Here is a 25,437-nt window from a genome sequence, read left to right as displayed (position 1 = left end):
TAAGAACAGAAAGCTCTGTGAAGTTCTCTTAAACTGACAACAGTATTTGGGATTATTAAGAAGCTGATAGTTTCATGAAGGCAACAAGTTAAACCATCCAGCTAGCAGTTTACCAGAGAGAACCAGAAACACACAGCTAAGAACTGCCTTAGTGTGGTCAGAATAAACCTCAAACTTCAGACACTGGTGCCCTCGATTCCAACAAATGTGAAGAGATCAGAAGGTAGGGGAAGGAAATTTACATTCCTAGGCACCAGTCTGTGATTAGTAGAGGCTAACGTTTACAAGTGAAACCATGCTTAATGAAAAGGAAAATATGACAATTTCTAAATTCAGGAATGGTGGCACAAACCTGTAATTCCAGTTACTTGGGAGGCCAAAGTAGGAAGATGGCTAGGAGGAAGCCAGCCTGAGCAATTTAGTAAGGTTTTGTCTCAAAATAAAAGACCTGGAATCCAGTATGTAGCTCAGTGGACAAGGTGTTGGGTTCAAGTCCCAGCACAAAAAGAGATACACTTCACACCCACTAGGATGTCAACTGTGAAGACCAACATGTTGGCAAAATTGGAAAGAAATTAAGAGTCATTGTGTGCTGCTGTTCAGAAACAGTACAGTTACTGTGGAAAACAGTATGGTAAGTCCTTAGAAAATTAAATAGAGTTTACCACAAGATCTGGCCCAAAATGATTAAAAGGGACTTGAACAGGTAGAAATATTTGTACACCCATATTCATGGCAACATTACTCGCAGTACCCAACAGACAGAAGCAATCCAAATGCACAAGGAGGATGAATAAACAAAATGTGGGATGCACAAACAATGAAATATTATCCAGCTTTTTTTTGGTACCAGGGATTGAACTCAGGACCTTGTGCTTGCCAGGCAAGCACTTACACTGCTTCGCTAAATCTCTGGCCCTTATTACCTAGCTTTTAAAAGGGAAACTTTGATGCTACAACAAGGATGAACTTTGAGAACATTAAGCAAAATAAACTAGTCACAAAAGGACACAAATACTGTATGATTCCATTTATGTGAGGTACAAAGGTCACCAAACTCACAAAGAAAATAAAACAATGGTTGCCAGGTTTCCCTTTAACATAGTATTTTGCACCCAAAAATAACAGAAACTAAATTCAATACAGAGGTGGTAGTTAGACAGCCAGACCAGATGCCTAGGGCCCACATTCTATTTCTTGCCTTTATCAGGTCACACAGTCTTAGGATTTATGCAGTACTACCTGATCTGCATACATTTTAGGCTTGTGTCTTAACTCACCTTTCTTGCTTTGTAGTTCATAGTACCCTTCAACTATGTAGCCCAGGCTAGCCTGGTGATCTTTCTGCCTCAGCATCCCAAGTTCTCAAGTTACACATATGCTCCACCACACCTGGCTTAAGGTTACTTTTTAAAGTCCTACATTTATTAAAGATTTTCAGGAATTTAGAATCTTTTAAAGTTATTCATTTTATTAGAATTTTTGTTTTGGTTAGCACTCTGATTATAAAGTCAACACAGCTTTTGAGAGATCAGTTTGTTCTTAATCCCCATTTCCCTCATAAACTTCGTTGTGTTTTTTTTTTTTTTTTTTTTTTTTTTTTTGGTGCAGTTTTGCAGAACATGGGTTTTTCAGCAATGCATATACTACAATACAGCAGACCTACAACAGATGATATTTAAATGTCAAGTATCATCTCTTTTTCTCAAGGTGGCTAACACCTCCAGAGATTGTTGGAAAGCTTTAACGAGAGCATGTACATAAAGTGCCGGGCACACAGAAGGGGCCCAGCAAATGATAGGTGTTTTAGTAAGTACCGTACTGGTTATTTCTATTCCAATGTTAATCAGATTTGCCCTACTTTTGACAATTCTTATTTTTGGACCTGTAGAGGCTCATTATGAATATTGTCTCCAGATCAGCCCAAGGAGAAATTATTCTGCCAAGTATAAATACCAGGACTTTCTGCTCTTAATATACACACCAAATTGCTGAGGGTGACTTTTATCTAAGTGAACTTCAACAGCTTTACTAATGTTAACTTTTTATTATTCTACTGCATTAACAACATCCTACCACACTTTTAACCTGTCATGTATTACTTTATATGCGGTCTGCTTTGTTTTGTTTTTGACACAGGGTCTTGCTATAAGCCCAGGCTGACCTCAAACTCACGGTGATCCTCCTCCCTCGCCTCTTGAGTGCTGGGATTACAAGTATATGCCATTATGCCCAGTTCATGTATTACTTTATAAAAGGTAAATTCCAAATCAAAGATATTTTCCCCCTAGAAGACAATTCATAGCACGACATTCCTATCAGCCTGTGCTGGCTCTAAATATGAGAGTAGGGAGAATAACCACACAAGACATCATCGAAATTATGCAGTGCTATACAACTAATTATATGTTCAGGCAAAGAATAAACAAATGAACTGCCTTTTAAGGTAAAAATATAAAACAGAAAATAAGCTAGTAAATATGAAATCAACTGATTCCTAGGGGCAAGTTTTCTATCAATAATACTAAGTTGGCTCAAGTTCACTAATTCTGTGAACTTGAATTACTGCATTAAACACTAATTTGATTAATTTCTATCTTAATGTTGCTTAAATGTACAAGTAAAATTAGGAATGAACTCCTTATGTTTACTGCTCATGCATAACTATAAACCAAAACAAACTATAAAACTAAACACAAACAAATATATTACTATTAATGACAGATGGCAGGGTATTTATGACTAAGGCATGGGTTCCTGAGTTTTTCATGGCTATATTACCACCATTATTGGTCATGAGGGAGACCTAGCTCTCCTACTTCAAGTCACTACACAACCTTGTACACATAGTGAGCTGTGACATCACTTGCCTTGGCACGAGCACATCATTCATGTGTTAAATTGGCCTCTGGTATTCTCATTATCCCAAAATCAAATGGTACAGTTGAGCACAAAGCCATCAAAAACAATGTTAACATCAAGTACTGAAATGATATACCTGTTCTTGTTTATAATGCAACCATGTAGACAGTTTAACATACATGTACCTATGATCAACAGTACAACAAAAATGAAGACAAACTTGTCTTAAAAAGAAGACTTTGTTTTCACTTGAACATAAAAGAGGCACCCAAGAAATACTTACAAGACCTAGATGTGACTAAAAGAACATTAAAATTTGGAAATCAACCATTCCAAATTCTTTTTCTATTTTCTCCTTGGGCATTTTGTTACAACACTATAGAGACCACTGCTATCAGCTAATGATCTTTTTTCTTTCCATTCAAAAACCCATTTCCTTTGTGAATGAAATACCCATTAGGTATAGCTCTGCCCCTAAACGTAAGGTCAATTCTTTTTTTTTTTTTGTCTTTTTCATTTTTATCGGTACCGGGGATCGAACTCACGACCGCCTGCTTGCAAGGCAGGTGCTTATGCCGCTGAGCTAAATCCCCAGCCCCCCATAAGGTCAATTCTTACATCATACTTGATGTCATAATCTTTCAAGAAACTAAGATTTACTAGATACATACACCTTGATCTCTTTTCAAGAAAAGGATATACTTTTACTTAAATACTCCTTTACTTATTGAATCCTTACAAAGGTGCAAGATCGTATTAAGTTCCAGTCCCTAAACAAATCAACCAATAAAAATAAGCAATGTTAAAATATTAAGATGCAAGTCACGTGCCAAGTAGACCTTCTGTAACACTAGTCTACTTTGTTGAAATAATAGGTTAGAATAAACACCAACTTAATAGTATTTACCAATCTTAGCCAAATTATCTCCATTCTTTTGTAAGTTACTAATCAAAACCATGAAATGCTGATCCAACAAACTGAAACAAAGACCTCATTTCATCTAGTCAACATTTTAAGCAAAAGAAGATCATTAATTAACATTTATTTGCATCCTTTTGCTTGGATCTTTCACAACTAGAATGGTTAGGCCATACATGTAAAGGATCAAAAAAGAAACTAAGAATTTCAAATTGCTTTTCATCAATGAAAATTAGTATCTTCAATGTATTCAACAGCCTTCAGATCTCATTCACATACCATACAAAACATTCACCTGAAATGTACAATTACCACCACAATCTTTTCAGAATATTTTCACCACCTCCAAAAGAAACACCATTTTGGGGATGGGGGTATAGGTATATAGCTCAGTAGTAGAGCACGCACTTAGCATGCACAATTGTACAACATTTGAGCTAGCAAATCCCTTGGTCAATCCCTATTGCAGCACAAACAAAACAAAAAGCCTCATATAGAAATAGTTTCATGTCCTGACCAGGAGTGGTGGCACACACCTGTAATCTCAGCACCTGGGAAGCTGAGCCAAGAGGATCACACACAGCAAGGCTAGCCTGAGCTACATAGTGACTTCAAGTCAGCCTGAATTAGGTGAAATCCTGTCTCAAAACACTCCCCCCCTCCACCAAAAAAAAGTTCTATGTCCTGAAATAAAGATTACATGATAAACTACAATTTCCTAATATTTTCTATTTTTTAAAACAGGGTCTCGCTATGTAGTCCAGGCTGGCCTCAAATTCATGGCAATCCTCCTGCCTCAGTCTCCAAAGTGTGGTATTACAGGAATGGGCCACCACGCCTTGCTTCCCAAGGTTTTACCAATATTTAAATGTAAATTATATTAAAGACCTACCAGAAGGCATATACAAAATGTCTGTGGCTATACTTTTTATTGGCAAGAACATAATCTGAATGTCCACAAATGGTAGAATTGAGAAATAAATCGAGTTATGTACTTCACTGAATGGAGTATCACACAGTAATGAGAAAAGTTGTGAATCATGTGTTACAAAAAGCAGCCAGATGCAAAAGTGTACAGTATTACTTCATTTATAAAAAGTCTAAAGCTAGTGAAAGATCAGAATAGGGCAGAGAAGGGGTGGAAGCATAAAGAAACCTTTGAGAAGATTGGAAATAGCGTCTTGATTTGACTGGTGGCTACAGAGATGTATACATTAAAAAAAATTTACCAAGCTACTGTATTTGCCCAAGATTTGTACATTTTACTGTATTTAAGTTATATTTCAAAAGCTGAAATTTTGTAATAGACAAGCCACTCAAAAAGATAGTGCCAAATTCTCTTGGTTTTGCAGTTTAATGCACTGGTTTTCAAAGTATGAACTAGGGACTGTTCCTTTTGCAAGAGATCTGAGAGGTCAAACTCGTTTCTTTATAATAAAACAGTATTTGTCATTTTCACTGTCATTCTCTCAAATGTACATACAGTAGCCTTCTTTCAGAGAATACATGATTGATATAATATAAGACTGAAGGCAGAAGCAGACACAGCATCCTGCTGTTCAGAGATTTGTAAGAACTGGCAAACAACGACAATCATTTAACTATTTTGCAAAAGGTATTTTCACAAAAACATTTATACTAACACATCCAATGGGCTTTTTAATGTATGCTTAATTTTTTAAAAGGTCTGTTTAAATTTCCAATATAGTATATTGATATAATTACACATAAAAGCAGTTTGGGATCCTTAAAAATTTAAAGAGTATATGGGTCCTGAGACCAAGAAGTTTGAGAGTGATTGGACCAATAATTTCAACCTAAATGCTATTTTCTCTAGCGGATGACATCATTTTTTAGGAACAATAATGTTCTTAAAGCTTACACTAGACTTCAGATGAAAATTTAATCAAGCTTTGGGCTGAGTGTATAGCTCAATAGTACAGCACTTGCCCAGTACGAGTGAGGGCCTGGATTTTCTTTCCTGAACTGCAAATCCAAACCAAAGCCAAACAAAACCAAAAAACCTTAACCAAGCCTGAAGTTGCTCTACTAATAAAGAATTATACCTCTAGCTACCAACTACCAAGTCTATAAATTCACAATACAAGCTATCAGAAAAACAATTAACCCACAGAATTCTAAAGAAAATAAAGCATTCCAGGCCCCATGCAGGGATAGAATCAAGGGGTAGGAAACACTTAAGTTGTTATATATTATCTCTCCATTTATTTGTCAATCCAACAACTCCTAAATTCATTAACTCCTTTTTTATCTTTCCTATTTTCCTTTACTTGAAATTTTTCTTGTCTAGACTGTGTTTTCCTCTACATTTCTAGGGATAAAAATAAATTTTAAGCTTAAAAGAAGTTTTAAATGACCTCTTATGGACTTTTATAGATGCAACTTGAGACCATACTCATAAGTGAAATAAGACACATGTGTAAACACTGTATTATCTCACTAGTGTGAGAAGCTGGATAAAATATATGTATATATGTATATATGTGTGTGTGTATATATATATATATATATATAAGCTAGTTAGGATATTTATACTACTGATTTCTCTGAGCTCAATGAAGATTTGTGCTGGTACTGTTCAGACAACTGAATGCAGATGTGTTGTGCTCTGGGTGAATGATTTGGCAACGACAATGCACAATGTATGTACCATTGCTGCTACCCCACTGATATGTTTTGAAATTTTGCTTTTTCTTCTTTTATTTTTTCGTCCTTGAAATAAAATGGATTAGGGGGGAAAATGGGTACCAAGGGGGAAAAATTAATTATCTCTTGTGCAACTCTTTGGTTTTACAGGTGTTATAGAGAAACAAGAGGTTAGTGATTTAATATTGAATAGAACTGGAATTCTAAAACACAGCCCTTTTGACCAACTACAGTACCCTTCCACTGACTACCCCATTCTCATTTAAAATGTAAACACCGTTTTAAACGAAATAGGAAATGAAATTATTGCCAACTACTCAGAAAAATTATCAAATTCTTTTTAAAGTGGCAAAATAGTATCCTAACAAACCAAAGAGAGCCAACAAATAATACTCTCTAGATGCCAGCTTCTGCACCCTCTCCCCTCATGGGGAGCTGAGTTTAAGAACTGGATGTGGCTTGATTTAAAGTAAAGCAACCATACTGAAACAGTACAATCATTATACATAACTCAGATTTTTTTCTCTATCACTTTTCAACTTTCTCAAAAGACAACAATACTTAGTGAGAGAAAAAGTGAGGCTGAGAAAAGGAATTGAAAAAGACTAGAAGTGTTTTGCTTAGGACTCCGTATCTGTGACACAGAAGTCCAAGTCAAATCAGCAGTACCTCCTCCTTACAATGGAGCCTCATAGATTTCATTCTTTTATGCCATTTTTATCATCACTTAGCAGTATTACTGTCTTTGGTCTGGTGGGAAGGTATAGATCCCAGCACTCAAGAGTCTGAGCAGGAAGATCATAAATTCAAGCCTAGGCTTGGGCACTTAGCAATTAAGACTCTCAAAACAGAAAAAGGCTAGGCATGTAGCACACAATGCGAAGACCCTGTGTTTAATCTCCAGTACTACAAAAAAAATTGTCAATTCTGCAAACTACCCAACATATCCAACCATGATGCCACCAGAATTATTTTAAAATCCCCAAAACTAGTGTCATCTTTCAATTAAATGCTTATCTCATTACCTTAGAAACAAAACCTACCTACTCTAAGCAAGGTACAAACTTCTCTTGTGATTTTAGCTCCAAACTATTTTCCTAGTCTCATCTGTTATAATCCTTACTTTCACATACTATTAGTTTTTCCTCTAAAAATATCCTTTCACACTTCCTCTGATCCAATTTCAAATAATGAATCTTAATTTTGCTCCCAGGATATATAACTAGTGATACCTGCCTGAAGACATTTTTAGTTGTCACAAAATGATGTGGTACTGGCATCTTGTGTGTAGAGGTCAGAGATGATTAGGACAGCATCCCCCAGAGCAAAGAATTATCCAGTCAAATAGTATCTGGTCAATAATTTAAAAGTTAAGAAATCTTTAAGAAATCTTGCCTGATCAAGTTGTTCCCTCTGTGTGGAAGTCCATTCATAGGACGAACAAAATGGCTCATCTCTGAAATAGCAAACCTATTTCTCTCTTCTACCACTACTTTTTTTTCAGTGTTTTGGTTTTTGATGCTGGAGATTGAACCCAGGGCCTCATGCTTGCTAAGCATAAACTGTACCACTGAGCTACACCAGCAGCCCCTCCCAAGCATAATTCTTATCATACTATATAAACCATCAGGCTCACTAAACCTTAGAACTCTGATGTGGAGATTAATCCTCTTTGTACTTTCTCTGCCCAAAATGCTATTAAGTGAATGAATTTACTTCAACAGTTTAGAGTAGGAGTCCAGATAAATGCTGCCATAAAGGCAGTACCCCTTCAAACATAATGCATTCCTAGAAATGCAACAGAAGCCAAGTCTTTCATAGTCAAACAATAGTCACATGTTTTTAGAGGCTTTCCTACTCCCAGATTGCAGGAAAATACTATAAAAATCCCTGATTAACCTCATCCATCAATTTGCCATACTTCATTTTTTTTCTTGTTCTTTCCTTTTCCTTCCTTTTTTTTGTGATGGTGAGCATCAAACCCAAGGTAAGGCAAGAGCTCTATCACTGAGTCACATCCCCAGCCCTGCCATAATTAATGTATTTCATTTTAATTACTTCTTTTACCTGATTCACATTCCTAATCCAGTGATGATGAACCATTTAGAGCTTTCAATGATAACATACAGTTGGCTGCTGCACACATGCCATAGATTTGCCACCACTACCCTCATCAGTTCCCTGTCTCAAGGAGTATCAAATTTAAAGCTGTGGAAGCACACACTTGTAATTCCAGGACTAAAGAGGCTGAGGTTAAGACAGGAGGATTGCAGTTAATTCAAGACTAGCCTGAATGACAGTAGGACAATTTTCAAAAGACAAAAAATATAAAAAACAAAACGAAGTTTCAGACCTCCAGCTGATTTACAGCTTTTGCTTTCCCATTCATATTTATAAAAAGGCACAGCTGAACTTGTAAACAAACACACAAGGTACTGCAGTAACACTCCTGAAACCAAACTGTTCTCAAATAGGCAATTCCACTTCACAAAACAGCAAAGACAAAAACAACTCTTTCATCAGCTGACATACAGAAGTCTGAACTTAAGGGAAGTCTAGGGTTGTCAACAATGTGTATAGGAATGGAAACTACACAAAATGTAATATTTCACAGTTAAGGACTAGCTAACATTTTCAAATGGGAAAAGGGTGTAGAACAAGAATCAAAGCTCATCACAAAGCAACTGCAAGAGACTCATTTTTTACATTAAACCATAATATGCACTGTCATCTCATTTTCCAGTCCACAGCACACTAAAAAAAATCAAAGACCAGAAAATAAGCTAAATGATGAAAATAAGTTATGAAAAAAAAATTTTTTTGGTGGTTTTGAGACAGGGTCTCACTATGTAGCCCAGGCTGGCCTCAAATTTGTGGCAATCCTCCTGCCTCAGCCTCCCAAGTATTAGAACTCAGGCATGTGCCACCACACCTGGCTCTGAAAAGGGAATAGTTCTCAGAATTATTCAAAAATGCGTGAGGTCCTGTAACGTACATGGTAAAACCAACCTGTAAACTTCATTACCACTGAAGATAAAAAGAAACAGATGCATAAAATGAAACAGGCCACAAAACAGATTAGGTTCATGATGTAACTGGCTTTTGCAATGAGAATCCCCTAAACAGGATATCGGAAAAACAAAATTGTAGAAGTAGAAAAACATAGGGGCTATCTGGAAAATGAGGCGTTAAATCAATGGAAGCCTGGGGATTAAAAAAGAAAAAGTGGGTTGGAAAGTTTTATCAAAATCAACTTTATGATGGAAGTTTTGAATAGTATTTAGTTGGGCTCAGTGACATGTGCCTGTAAGCCCAAGCTTCCTAGGAGACTATGGCAAGGACCCCTTGAGCCCAAGAGTTTTGTGCCAGCCTGGGCAACACAGCAGGATCTCATCTCAAAAAGTTAAGTTCCAAACAACACATAAGTAAAGTCCTGAGCAGAGATAGAGGACACCTAAATGTGATTAAGTTCATTATGTAACTGATGAGAACCTTATCAGAAATTCAGAGAAAAACATTAACCCCAAAATGTTCACTACAATGTACCAGCAAAAAATGAGATTATTTGTAAGGCATCGGGGCAACTAATAAACTCATCGGATGGAATGTTACAGAGCTATGAAAAATACCTGTGGTAAGCCAGTGATTTCGCTCAATGGCATACAAGCTTGCCTGGCAAGCTCAAGATCATGAGTTCCATCACTGGTACAAAAAAAAGTCTAGTTGTAAGTTTTGAAATAAAATGGAAAAAAGTACACCTACAGTATTTGTCACCTTAAAGATAAAAAACAGGGTAGAAATAGACCTATAAAAAATATGGCTGCTTCTATATGGTAAAATTATCAGAAGTAGAGTTTGTATTTTGCCCAAATCCCTTATCTCATTCTCCAATCTTAAGAGATTTTATAATCAGATAAAAATTAAGACAAAATATATGACATTTTATGAAGTTTTCCATCAAACATTAAATTATAGCTTCAATATTTGAAAGATAGCTTTGATGTTCTGAAAATAATATAGAACATTATCTCCCAAGACACCAAATTAATGAAATATTACTGTATTTAACCAAGCCCTTTTCCAATTTAGCTTATGCTACTGGCCTGCTTTCAAAATAGTATTGTCTCACAGACTAACCTCTAAAGTGTTTGTGGAAATTGATTTTTTAAATTCACTCTAACCAATACATAGGACTGAGACAATTCTGTTCTTCCTTTTAGCTGGTATGATACCCAGTATATAATGAGGCCTTTAACACATAATTGTTGAATTTAAAATAAAGTTTAAAAAACTGATCTCAAGATAGAATTAGAGGAAATGATAAACTGGTGGGAAGTAAAGTATGCTGGAATTAATCTTTAAATCAATAAGCCTCTAGCACCTAAGAACTTGTTAGAAATGCATTACTGCAGGGCTCTACTCCAGACTCAATGAATCAAATTTTAGGTGCCAGTATAGCAATCTATTTTAACCAGCTCTCCAGGTTGAGAATCACCGCTGTAAAGTAGGAGCTGGCAAATGATGGTCACTGAGCAAATCCAGTCTCCTGTTTTTGTTCAGTCCATAAGCTAAGAATGGGTTTCACGTAGGAATATTTGCAATCAATTTGATGATAGAGAAGAACATTAATTTTGAATCTGTTAACCAAATACAGTATTATTTCCTTCCATACACATCAAATCCTTCTATTTTCACTGGACCTGGATTAGATGTGATTATACCCAAATAGCACTGTATTTTTAATTCATCAATATGAAATTTACCAAAAGTTCCAAAGTTCCCTTAGTCCACAAAGTTCAAAATACTTATATGGCCCTTTACAAAAAAAGGTTTACAAATCTCTGCTCAGAATTCAAGGTATTTTCAAGGAAAGCAAGATCTTGCCACACTGTGTCTGTCAGACGCAAAATACCCTGTTATGGTAGAACATGGCTCTAATACCATGTTCTCTGGGGTTGATGTTAGTAATGAGAAGATTTAAAAAATTCCAAGAATTAGTTGAGAGAAAAAGCCAGGAAAAAAAGATGCAATCAATAATCAAAATGTTCAAGTCCAAAACCACCAGTAGCAAGAAGGAAACAAGCATAAAGGACAGGAAATGAGAGGCTTCCCCTACTCCCTTTTCTTCCTAATTCAGACAGTAGAAGATAGAATCTAATATCCAAGACTACCAGCTCGAAAGCATCCCAAGGAGCTGGACACAGTGGTACATACTTGTAACCTCAGCTACTCTGGAAACTAAGGCAGCAGAACTATGAGTTCAAGACTAGCCTGGGCAATACATAGACTCTGTCCCTAAAATTAGAAAAAAAAAGACATCCCAGGGAAAATAATTCCATGCACAAAGATGGATGGGTCTAACACATTCAAAGCTCATGTGCTTGATCAGTTACAGAAAAGATAAACTGTATCATAAAATGATGCATTGATCCTGTGCAGATTTGGAGTAAGTGAAATTACTGTCCTAGATTTTGCCATTTAGGCAATAGTTATTGTAAACAGCATCATTCTAGGTGTTCTATAATACAAAAAAGTAAAAAAGCCAGAAGCCCAGATCATACTACCCATAACCAGAGAGAGAATTTGGCATTACTTATATGTTTAGAAAATAATGCGATTTGTTAAGAAATAGTGTCATGAAGAAGGTAGTCTATGTATGCTACCTTGGTCATATTACTTCATTTCTTTGAGCCATTTTCCTGATCTGAAACATGAAGGATTTGATTAGAACGAAGATCCATTCTAAAACTTATAAAATGATTATTAGGTCAAGCATCTCCAAGAAGCAACTTAGCAAAAGAGGGAAAAAAAAATCATACCAGTACTGACTACATTAATTCAACAAGTATAGCAGTTACTGAATGTCTACGTGCCAGGCACTTTCTCTGCACCAAAGATGTACCAATCAGTGACTTGGGATCTTGAGTATGAGTAGATAGAAGCCATCAACATAAAAGAATTTATAGGACAAGTTTTTTGGTTTTTTTTTTGTTTTTTTTAGATAGGATTTATGTTGTTCAGGCCAGCTTAAACATCTGAGCTCAAATGATTTTCCTGCTTCAGCTTCCTTAGTAGCTAGGACTACAGACTTGGGAAGAAAAATTAAAACACCTGAACAAAATAAAACAAAAATGAAAAGCAGTGTAGCAATAATAAAGCATCAATACAGAAAAGTAAAGGTAAGAGGAAGGGGTAACACCAGAAAATGTCATTTCTGGTGAAAAATTAAAAATATCTTCAGAATAGCAATTCCTAAAGTCAATATGCCAAGAAATTAATTTCTACTAGCACTCTGATATGTGCTCACTGGGAAAAACAAGTTCAGAATAAAATTCTACTTTACTTAAAGAAACTATATGGTAACAGGACAATGCCACTGGCTTATATCATAACAAGGTCTATTTCTTACAAATTAATCCCGCCTCCTACAAGACACAAAAAAAAAATGAAGAAAATGACAGTCAGACTTTAGAGATTCTTACTTTATACAATTAAGCTTCTAGACAACAGTAATTGCCAGAACAGTGCCACCCATGTAACAGGTGCCCAATAAATATTTGCTGACTGGATAAAAGAGGAAACCAATACCTTAACACGTATTTAAAATGTTAAATTTTTGAGCTGGAACCCTAACTCCAAGTGCTTAAAAGCAAGAATACATATTGCAGCCTAGTGACAAAACAAATGCAAAAGGCCTCAATCTCCCTTCCCCTAAAATGAATTGTAAAAAGCCCCTACCTATACAGATTGCCATTGCGTTTTCTAAAATGCCCAGTTCCCCCTATAAATCCACTCTAATTACAATTTAGATTAGAAAGAGTAAGATCTAGTCAAATACATATTTTGAAATGATTCTGATCCTCAATTGAGGCAGAAAAATCACTACTGACAGTGATTAAGAATAAAGCTGAAAACCATCTGCCTATAGTCCTAGATACTTGGGCGTGGGGCATGGGTGGGTTGGTGCTTCAGCCCCGAAGTTATAGCTAGCCTGTCTGAGAAAGAGACTAATTCTCAAAGAGGAAAAAACTGGAAACCCATTTGCTGCTGAATATACATACAGGACAAATCTTTGTATGCAATGTTCAAGGCCATAAAACAGCATGGGTATATTTAAAAACACATTTTAGGTAAGTAGCTCATCCTAACAAACTCTTTTAAACATTTTATTTCCTAAAAGTATGTTACATAGTGATCATCACTTTATAATCGACAGTAATAACTGAATGATAAATCTAAACTCCCCAAGACATATTTCAGTAAACTTCACTTAGGCTTTTTTCCTTGTTATTTCATAAACTTTTAGGGTAACTAAAATTCTATTTTCTATAATTTTACAGAAAGATGTTTGAGGAATCTTGTGTCACATTAAAAATGTTCATAAGGTTAGAGGTCATTCAGTAGTAGAGATACACTCCCTGCATGCAGGCCCTCCTGGGTTCCATCCCCAACAATGCAAAAAAAGAAAAAAAGAAAGCTCATAGATCCTACACTACTAGGCTCTTTCTCCCATACAGTATTTAGCAAAACAGATCAAGGAAGTTAAGAGACAGTTAATAAAAGTCTATTGTTGCTATTTTGTTATCACAAAACAATCATCAACCAATGCTACCAGAATGCGAAATAAACTCAAAGTTTAAAAAGTCACTTTGTGAAAATTCATTATTAAATTAAGCTAAGTAAAACTCAGAATTCTTGAAATGATAAACTTGAAAATACTATATGCTTGTTTACAGGATAATTTAAGTAAATTACCAGGAGGACAAGTGACTGTTTTTACATCTTTAGGAAAGTTGAGCTGCCATCAAACTATCACTCCAAACATAATGGAAGATATATGAAAGGCAAAGAAACTGCGTGCTATACAGTTTCTACTTCTTCCTTGGCCAAACAAGATATTTCTCAAATTGCAGACTATGCTGATAGTCTTAAGCATTACTGTTGCAGCAAACAAAAAGTCCTGAATGTTTTATTAAAAATCAGTATTTCACTAACATGGCACAGCAGGAAGCTAAAGCACCACTGCTTAAGCCTGACAGACCACAGTCTCCTTACCTGTATAAAAAAATACTGCTATCTACAAAACTAAATAAATGGAAATGCTTGTGCTGACACAATCAATTCTCAATAAATAATAATTATGTTGGAAAGTGAAAACAACTGGGAAAAATTCCATTCTTCTCATTTATCCACTTCAAAGTTCTAATAACAACATGCCAGAGCCTGCCCTACTGGTGCATGCCTGTTATCCCAGCACTCAGAAGGTAGGAGGACTGCAAACTCAAGGTCAGTCTAGGCCACACAGGGAGACCCTGCCTCAAAACAAAAAACAACAGCCCAGTACTTTCCACTCTGTGTATCATAGGCAGCTCCTAAAAGAACTGAAAGAAAACTAGAATCCTATTTCTCAATTTTGAAAACAAAAACATTTCAAGATTCAGAAAATACACCAAAAAAAGAAAAAGAAAAATATGATACAGGGGATCACAAATATTACATTACTTTAGAATAAAGATTGACTACTTCCATAACCGTAAGATTCCTTCCCCTAGTTGATTGCCCAGAAGACTTACAAGAGAACTAATCCTCCTAACACATATCTGTTTCAAATAACTCAACCTGCTTCAAAAACTGGATTCAATATTAAAAAATTAAAAAGCAACGTCATGAAATTTTAGAAACCACTAAAAGAACGCCTGCATGTGTTCAACTAATAAAGACCTGAATGACTGGCAAATACATAACACTGATTTTGAAAACTATAAGCACCATTATTAATACCCTGTCAAAGAAAGTCGATCTGTGAAGAAATAATCCACAAAATCCCTCATCTTCTTGACATCAGAAAATGTATTTCAAGACTCTGGCAGACAAAAGACCCACAGTAAATCCTACCATACTTGAGTATTCCACTGATACTCCCTAAGAGAACTGCAGAATACCAACAAAAGATAACAATAATTTGACGAAAGGTGAAAGAATTTACATTCTCTTATGCACTCTGGTCCTTTCAGAAATTCAGAAACTACCAAGTTCAGCAAACAAAAGAAACACCAAGGGAACATTAAGACAACAAGAAGTAAAAGTTAGATGTCTGAGCACACAAAGCGTGGAAAATAAATTCGCATAGTTCCCAAACTGCAATTTCAAATCAGAGAAAGCAAAACATACTGACAACAAATACGTTTTGAGTTCACCATGGGAACATCAATTCTAAATACTTCAACTTCTCATTGTACCCGAATACTAGCACAATAAAGTTCAAAGGGTTAAAATTACAAGTACGACAAAGCACAGGAGTTTAAAAGTTGAAAAAACAAATACTGACATCTTTGTATACTTAACACCCAAATCTTTCAAGATTTGGAAGGCATTTGCTGAAACCAAAATGGCAGCCCAGTGAATCAGTATAACAGTGAAATCTAAAGGAGAGTTTGTGGTCTCTATTTTTAAGTTCAAGCCTACGGGTTGAGAAAGCCAGGCTAGTCGTGGTTAACTATGCCTTGTCACAAAGGCGGATAACAGGCTCCAACAGAAAATTAAGTACCTCCTGAAAAGTTTCTTCCCTAATCAGTACACCCAAAATTATTCTTCCTCAAAGTGAAATTATACATTTCAGGGGCTCATGGGATTGTAGATGAAAGAATGCTACAAATCTCGCCTCTCCAAATAAATTACTGGACCTGTACGAATATTTAACCTAAACCTACAACTCAATTTAAATTCAAAGACAATCTGAGCAATTGTACACACCTGTAAACTGCAACGTGAAAATTCAATTAATGCTGTTTCTGAACTTCCCTGCCCCGCCAATACTTGCTTAATTTAAGCAGGTTCTACGAAAATCTTAAAAACTCCCAAGCCGCTGCAGAAATTCATACAAACAAAAAAGAGCTTATACACCGGCGGCTCCGTAACTCTAACTTCATTTTTTCACAATGAATGAAAAATAAATCACTCATCAAACCCGCAGCCTCACATCGCATAATCTTAAGGTTTCATCACTAACCAACTCGCACATACTGATATTTTTTGCAGAAAACAGTTAAAAATAGAAAGGTGGCAGGTCCAACCTCACTTGGAATCGATCCCTGCAGCCAGACACCTTTCACGGCTCCGGCCCTACACTCCGGCCCTACACAAACGAAGGGGGGCGAAGGAGGTGGCGGCAGCCGATAACTCGCCCCGGACTCCCGGAGCACAGGGCCGAGAAGTGGCGTGTTATCGCGGGCGGGTGGGGGGAGCGGACAAGTCGTCTGGCCCGATAGTCGGGCGGGCGGAGGCGAGGCCTAGCGCTCCGGCTCCAAATCACTCCACCTCAGAAATGGCGTTTGGTGTCAAGTGGAAGGAGACCCGGGAGGCCAGCGGCGCCGAGTCCGCGGAGCGCCAGGCTGCAGGGCCCCGGGCGGGGGCGGCGCTGACCCGGCCCCCGGCGGGCGGGGGGGGGGGCTGCTCACTCGCGGCGCCCGGAGCCGCCATCCTCCCACTCGGCCCCAGACAGGACGGGAAGGGGGAGGAGGGGGAGGGACGGAGCCGTCAGCCATTTTCCCTTCCCGTCCAAAACACAGCCACGCTCCTGGGACGCCGGCCGGGCTCACAGCGCAGCCCCGCGCCCGCCCCGCCCGGCCGCCGGCACAGAAGGAGGGGGAGCTCTCGGCCCCGGGCGGCCCTGGAGGGAGGGACTTCACACGCCCCCCGCGCCACATCCAGCTGTTGGCCCGGGAGCGGCTGGCTACTCACCGCACGTCACGGGCGTCTACTCAGAAGCAGGACACACGTTGGCGGGAGCACCAGGCGACGGCCAAGCTCAGTCCCGGGCCACGGCCTAACCTGAGTGCATCCCAGGGCTGAGGGTGACGGGCAACAAAGTGCGTCGAGGGGTTGCAGCGATCAGGTTCCGGGCTGCGGGCGTGGAAACTAGGGCTGCACCCGGGCCCCGGAGCTCGCTCCTCCCCGCGCCCGCTCTGCAGCAGCAGCAGCAGCAGCGGCCGCAGCCGCCTCCACCTCTTCAGCCGACGGCCGCCCTCTTCCCCTTCTCGCCTCGGGCTGGGGCTCTCGCTGAGCTCAGACGGGCTCCGGGCGGTGCGTTTGTCCTGCGTCACCTCCTCCTGCTCCTCCTCCTGCAGCGGCGGCTTCACCTTCCCTTAGTCGCCGCCTCTGTCCCCGCTCCCAGCCTGGCCGCTTCGCCGCGGCTCGTTCCCCGGTCCCGGCGCCAACTGGAGCACCGGACGCTAAGGCGACCGCCTCCCGCGAGAGAGAGGCGGCAGCGGCGGGCTCCCGAGTGGCCCGAGCGCTGTGCGAGGCGGGAGGAACTCGGCGGCAGAGGCCCGAACGGGCCGGGCACAGAGAGGTTGCGGCTCCGACGGCGGCGGAGACTAGCTTCCGCAGCCGCGAGTGCCCGTCCTCGTCAATATGGCGGATCCGGCAAACCGAAAAAAAAAAAAGAAAAACCGCTCGGCCGGTGGCGGTAGCGGTGGCAGCAGGAGCAACGGCAGGAGCGGCGGCGCAGACTATTAGCCCCAGCACCGCCCAAAACCCCGAGGTTCTCGGCCGTCAGGTCCCGCCCCTCGCAGGCGCCGCCTCCCAGTCCTCCCCTTGCCCCTGCCCAGCCCCCGCCCGGCCCCCTCTCGCTCAGTTGACCCCCCTTCTCCGCCACCCGGGGCTGTGGAGCCAGCGGGACGGAGCGTACCTCTCAGGAGGCTGGGCCATTTGAGAGACGCTTGGAACGCGGAGTTGGGTGGGGGAGGGGAAGACAATGCGGTAAAGTGTGTCCGCGCAGTACCTTTCCTTCCGGTTAGCTCCTCCAGGGGTCATGCTACGGGCAGCCCCCGAGTTCCGTACCCCTCGGCTCGGGAATGGGGTGTGGGCAGAGTTGGCGCGACGACGGACAGAAGTGGGGGAAGGGAGACCCGAGAGGATTGGTATACCACAGCAGAGAGCTAGGCGGTGGGGATTGGTAGTGTGTGACGGTCAGGACAGGGTTAACCGCGAGCCGCAGCCGCGTCGCGGAGTTTTACTTGGGCCGCTTGTTTTTGTTCCATTGTGAAGCGTGGCCCCGCCGCCAAGTGCCCGGATGATGACGTCACTGGCCTCCCCCTTTTCCGGGATTGTGGGGGAGGGGCGGCGGAAAGAAGAGAGCCTGAGACCCAGCACTAGGCGGTCTCTGCCTGGGTGCCTGGGGGTCCCGGCGGCACAGCTGACCCGTGTCACGTGATATTGGAACGGGCCGGGTCACGGGGCGGGGGCAATGCCATGTCCTGAGGGTTTGGCCACCTGCTCTGCGCCGATATGGGAAGGTGTGGCTACAGCTCCTGCAGGGGGATGGGGGGGGAGCATGGGAGTTAGGGCCTCCTTCCTTGCCTGTGAGGGAGGTGCTGTGACAAACTCATTCACAGGGTGCTGCTGCCTCATCTTCTGAAAGCATTTAGGGTTCCTCAAAGCCTAATTGACTGTGACAGACCATTCTTTGGCCATAGAAGCCCTTAAAACAGGCTAGCAAATATAAAAAGTATGCGGTGGCAAGGACGAAAGCACAGCTGCATATAGCAGGATTAGCCTCTGTTGCCAAATCGTCAGCACGACACAAATGTGAGAACCCGGAAGGGACTCAGAACTCATCCGCTATGTCATGGACTATTTTCTACACGTTTATAACCGAAAATGCGGGCTGCATAGGAAAAATTTATCATTTATAATCTCAAATAAATGGCGTGCCTAAAACAACTCTATAAACTCAACCTAGGTGAAGAGGAAACAAATGAAGTTCCCAATTTACATTTCCTTTTGATTCAAAAATGTTTCTAGGCACCACCAAAACACAAAATCATAGTAAGTCCTATAAAACAAGACATATTATATTTTATATTTTTTACAGGGTTGAATGTAGTTAGGCTAAAATTATGCTAGTTCCTAAAAAGGATTGTTCCCTGGGATTCAAACTAACTTAGGTGACATACAACACAATACTGGTGTGTTAAAATTTTAAACCATTTCTCTAGTATAGCAGAAGACTCTTCACAACATATCATTTCATAGCCCTAAAATCTTAGCACGTGTTGCTTGATTTTATAATTATTTCCATGCATGATTTTCCTCCCCCAGTAGATAATAGGCTCCTAAAAAGTAGGCACTACCGCCCATGTACATTGTAGATTTGCAAAGTACATCGTGATTTTATTTAATCCTCAGAACTCTGCAAGGTAGTCAGAATGTAGGTTGCACTCCTTGATTTTAGATAAGGAAACAAAGGATAAGTGATTTTTCTAAGATAGGATAGGCTAAGTGTTGTACACAGGTCTCTTAACATTATCAAAAGTTCACCTTTAACAAAAGTATTCATAAAACAATCAAAAAACAAAAGAAAGATGTCTACTCTCAGCAATTCTATTCAAGCAAATCTATTCTTGAAATTCTAGCCAGGGCAATAAAAAGAAATGAAAGACATTTCTTTCCGGTCAGAAAGGAACAATTAAACTCTCCGTTTGTATATATGACATGAGTCTATACACAGAAAATCGTGGATCATGTATCACTATAAAAATTACCGCTAATAAATGAATTTAACATGGTTGCAAGATCAATAGTTTTAAATCAAATATATTTCTATCCACTGCCAACAATCTGAAAAATTCCAATTACAATAGCATAAAAAGAATAAATAAAAGAATTCATTAAATGAGGCACAAGGTTTGTACACTGCAAACTACAAAACATCATTGAAAAAAACATCAAAATAAATGGAGAAACAGTCCACGCTTAAGGATTAAAAAAACAATACAGGCTCCATGGCACACGCCTGTACTCCCAGCTACTCCAGGGGCTGACCAAGGAGAATTACTTGAGTCCAGGAGTTCGAGGTCAGAGTGGGCAACATACCTACCTCAAAACAAACAAGAAGCTACTATATCACACTGCATAAATATCTGAAACTACCATGTGTCAAAAGTAAAAATTTTTCAGTCACATTGTTTAGTATATAAAACAAACTAGGAGACACTATCACACTATAAATATCTGTAATTACTACATGTCAAAAATAAATTTTCAGTTACATTTCTTTTCATTAGAGTATGTTTGAGATGATATATAATAGTTACACTCATTTTGGAAAATTAGTACATATATAATGTCTTGATTATGCATTTCTTGATCATTTATTGATCAGTTTTGATCCCTTTACCCACCTTCCCCTCCCCTCATTTTGTCCCTCCTTTCTTCCCAATCTCTGTCCCCTTCTCCAAAAATCAGCCCTCCCTGCTTGTTACAATCTCTCTTTTTACTCTTTAATTAATTTATATGTTGGATTTTCTAATGTAAGAGAAACCTTGTGATGTTCCACTTCCTGTGTCTAGCTTATTTCATTTAACAGTACGATCTCAAGATCCTGCAAATGGCATGATTTCATTCTTTATGAATTGCTTGAGTCTAGGAGTTCAATGTCAGCCTGGGCAACATAGTGAAACTCAAGTCTCAAAACAAGAAGATACTACATCACACGGTATAAATATCTGTAATTATTATATGTCAAAAAATCTTTAAAATTTTTTTAAAAACACTGTCATAAGTGACAAGACAACCTACAAAATGGGAGAAAATATTTGCAAACCATATGAGTTTGGTAAATGAGTAAATGATTTCTCTAAGATCAACAGGATAAGTAAATGTTGAACATAGGTCTTTCTATGCTCAAAAAAATTTTGTTGGTGTATGTTTGCAATATATAGTAAATATGCTCACTGTGGGGAAACTGGCACACACACGTATGGAAACTTAATCCTTTTTACTTTCCATTCACCTCCACCCTTCCTCCTATCCCCAATCTCCCTCCCGTCTGTTCAAAGAAGCAACTCTTTGATTCTTTGGTATTTTGTGTTTTTTTTTTCAGTTTCAATTTAATTAATTTCCACTCTGATCTTTATAGGTTTTTTCCTTCTATTAGTTTCAGATTTGGACTGATCTTGTCTAAGACCTTGACAACATCATTAGATTATTTATTTGGGATAGCTCTCTTCTTTTTATGTGTGTATTTACAGTTATAACCTTCCCTCTTAGAACTGCTTTCATTGTGAACACAGGTCTCTAACCCTACCAAAAGTCTACCTTTAACAAAAATGTCCATGAACAAACAATAACATCCCTTATATCTGATAAAGGATTACTATCCAGAATATATAAAGAACTAAAGCTCAAAGACAGCAAAACAAAACAAGTCAATTTACAAATAGGAAAGAGATTTGAATTTCTCCACAGATGTACAAGTAGCCGATAAACACCTGGAAAGATACTCAACATCACTAGTTATTAGAGAAATGCAAATAAAACCACAATGAAAGATCATACTTCACACCCATTACAAAAGCAAAACAGTGGGCTGGGGATGTGCCTAGCATGCTTGAAACCCTGAATTCTATCTGCACCATTAGCAGGGGTAAAAAACAAAAAGAAATAATGAAAGAAGCAAAAACTAAGGAAGGGGATAGGAGATAGGGAGGGAGTGAGGAATGAAGGAAAAGGAGAATGACAAGTTAAACAATATTAGCCAGAATACAGAGAAACCAGAATTTTCTGACATTGCTAGTGGGAATGTAAAATGGTACAACTGCAGATCCTCAAAAAGCTAAACATAAAATTATCATATGACCCAGCAATTCCATTCCTAGATTCAGGCTAGATACTCTTACAAAGAATCAAAAGCAGGGACTCACACATGTACACCAATGTTCATAGTAGTATTGTTCCTACAGCCAAAATGTAGAAACCACCCAAATGTCCAATAGATATATAAACAAAATGTGATATATACACACAATGAAATGTTACTCAGTCTTAAAGAATGAAACTCTGATACATGCTACATGTCATAACCACATGAAGGAAGCATGCTAAGTAAAAGAAGTCAGACACAAAAATTCACATATTATATGATTCCACTGAACCTGAGGGACCTAGAGTAGTCAAACTTATGAAGACAAAAAGTAGAACAGTGGTCACCAGGAAAGGACTGGGAGAAGGTAACATTTAAAGGGCACAGAGTTTTCTGTTGAAGGATGATGAAAAACTGGAAATGGAGGGGGCTGGGGATTTAGCTCAGCGGCATAAGCGCCTGCTTTGCAAGTAGGCAGTCGCGAGTTCGATCCCTGGTACCGATAAAAACGAAAAAGACAAAAAAAAAAAAACTGGAAATGGAAACTGCTAACCGTTGTACAACATTGTGAATATAATTAATACCACTGAATGATACACTTAAAAAGTTACTATGGTAAATTTCATATATATTTCACCATCAAAATAAGTAAATAAAAGGCAGGGGATGTCACTCAGTGACCCTGGATTTAATCTCCAGTAACGCCCCCCCCAAAAAAAGAAAATCCTGTTCGACACAGGCAATTTCCTATGATTGAGCCTATAAATTACTCTCTAGTCTCAATTTAAGTTCACCAATAACTGCTTCTCAAAATCTGTGAAGCTACCTAAAATGTACACACACACACTCACATGCCCTATGCCCTCCCAAGGTATGTCCTACCCCACTGTTTCCTTTGATACTTTCCACTCAATAAATGGAATAGAAAATGAACAGTTCTGAGTTCAAAGAATAAATTCAATGTCATGGTGCAATTCACATTCAAATGCATATAATCTGAGTTGTTTTTTCTTCCTTCTTTTGTTTTGGTTTCTCTTTTTTAACACCTGTCCTTTAGCTTCACAACTGTAATTTTTTTTTTTTACTTCTTGGTTCTGCCTCATTAGAGCAAACATTATTATATTACATTTCCTCATAAAATTTCCCATTGCATTCTCTCCCCTCTTCCCCACTCCCAACCCCAGAAATAATTTGGTAAATATACTCATTGTTTAGTAAGGTATGTCCTTTTTGTGAGAGCAGGAGACACAAAGTGTCTTGCTAGTCCAGACTGGCTTCAAACCTACTATGCATAGCCAGGCAGGCTCCATTCGCTCCATTCTCTTCCCTCAACCTCCCAAGTGCTGGGATCACAGGCCTGTGCCACCATGCATGGCTTACTAGTACACATTTTAAAGGACAGATTTCCAGGGTAAGTTGACATCATTTAATTATTTAACACTTTCAGAGCTAGCTATGGATACAGGTTTCAGTGCTTCACACCTTTGGAAATACCTTCTAAGTTAATGGCCAAACTAATACAGAAGAGAAGAGAGCTTTGATAATATGCCCCCACAAGGCTTCATGATCAAATGGAATGAAGAAAAGTCGAAAATGACTTACAATTTTAATCTACAAATATGATTAGGAATCTAAGTAGGTGGACCTATTTCATCTTGATAATAGGCAGAGAAAATAGCTACGAAGAATGAGGAGCAAGTTAAAAAGATCACAGTTGATAATATGCTATTGCACATGGATATTCATTTGCATTTGAAATACCAGTGCTGACCAACATGGTTAGTAATTGTTATGGTTTGTGTCTAGATGTCCTCCCAAAGCCTCTTGCAGTCACAACTGGGGCTTTTTCAGAGGTGGCTGGATCTAGAGTGTTTGACAGATTCACAGTGCAGTGCTAGGATTAAGAGTGCTAGGATTAAGGGTAAGTGATTACTGAATCAGTCCACTGATTGTTTTGGCACTGCCCTAATCCTGGTAGCCTGGATACAATCAAAGGGACAGAAAAAAGCCTTATCTTGGGGCTGGGGATTTAGCTCAGCGGCATAAGCGCCTGCCTTGCAAGCAGGCAGTCGTGAGTTCGATCCCTGGTACCAATAAAAACGAAAAAGACCAAAAAAAAAAAAAAAAAAAGCCTTATCTTGCCCTTTGTTTGCTTGCTTTACTACCTTCTGTCTGCCATGAACTGTGTCTCTTCTGCCATGCCACCCTGCCTTGGAGCCAGCTGGGTACAGCCCAAAACCTCTACAAACTATGAGCTAAATAAATCTTTCCTCCCTTAACTTGTGGGTGTTGAGTATTTTGTCTCAGCAATGAGAAAAGTAACTAAGACAGAAATCGTATCTCCATCTTGCTGTGGGAAACTCTGAATTTGACCTGTCTCCAGCCAGGGACTTGGATGTAGAGTCCTATGGGGACACCAGAAGTAGGCCCCATCGTTGGATCATTCCTATACTCTGGAGACAGGTAGTTCTAAGGCAAAATTGCCCTTTTGCCTGCCCACATGAGGGAGACTAGCTTCTTGGTCTTAATTGTGATACACGAGGCTCAGATGCTAAGCAATGCCATTGATACTACAAGGAGAACATCAAGGACAAGCTGGGTAATACACTTTATCAAGCCAATATTTAGCTCTCTACCTGGACAAAAACCTTGAAAACTTGCAGATTATATAGGAAAGAAACTTGATAGTTATTTCAAATTTGATAATAATCTTTAACATGTATTTGCTATTACTGCCAAGTTGCTAAGCTGAACAAATTTTCTAAATTATTCATCAGAAAAAAACATTTTGATCAACCATGATTTTTTTCCCTGGATTTCATGCTTTTTTAGTTGGTTCATCTATTGGAAACTTATAATTTGTAGTGATTTCTATTTATTTATTTTTTATTTATTTATTTATTTATTTTTTTTTTTTTGGTACTAGGGATCAAACTCATGACCTTGCGCTTGCCGGCACTTAAGTCACTGAGCTAAATCCCCAACCCATGACTTCTTATTTTAACGATTCCCTTTTGTACCTTATTTTGCATTTGTAATTTTGAGGCATTTTTGTTACAGAATGTTCCCCAGACTGTATAAACTGCAAGCTTCAAAAAGCCCAGGTTCAACCCTCTTAAGAAAAGTAAGAGCCAAATGTGGTGGTTTTGTCTTGAATTCCAGCACTAGACAAGCTGAGGCAGGAGGACTCCTGCAAGTCCGAGGCCAACCTGGGCTACATAGTGAGTTCAAGGCCAGCCTGAATTATAATAACAAGACTCAATCTCAAAAAACAAAAAGGAAACAAAAGAGGGATAAGATAATAACAGCAAATAAATAATAATAAAAGGCCCAACCACGGTATCCT

General features: G+C 39.1%; 1 protein-coding gene across 9 annotated transcripts in view; it reads right to left on the bottom strand.

Moving 5' to 3' along the window:
- The window catches only part of Usp9x (ubiquitin specific peptidase 9 X-linked), a 128,489-nt gene extending 110,059 nt beyond the window's left edge, over positions 1-18,430 (bottom strand). For 2 of the 9 annotated variants that reach the window (XM_063245720.1, XM_063245723.1), the window contains exon 1: positions 17,189-17,889. The gene's annotated coding sequence lies outside the window, so the exon portion shown is untranslated. Of the gene's footprint in view, positions 1-16,521; positions 16,541-17,188; positions 17,890-18,230 lie in introns of those variants that run through there. The other 7 variants (XM_063245727.1, XM_063245729.1, XM_063245721.1 and 4 more) reach the window with 6 other exon arrangements.
- Positions 18,431-25,437: the final 7,007 nt, after the last annotated feature.

Source organism: Cavia porcellus, unplaced genomic scaffold (assembly GCF_034190915.1).
Source record: "Cavia porcellus strain 051 isolate PalLab524CR breed Dunkin Hartley unplaced genomic scaffold, mCavPor4.1 scaffold_3, whole genome shotgun sequence".
Lineage (NCBI taxonomy): Eukaryota > Metazoa > Chordata > Mammalia > Rodentia > Caviidae > Cavia > Cavia porcellus.
Note: the sequence above shows the minus strand (reverse complement) of the source record. Positions and strands in the feature narration are given on the sequence as shown.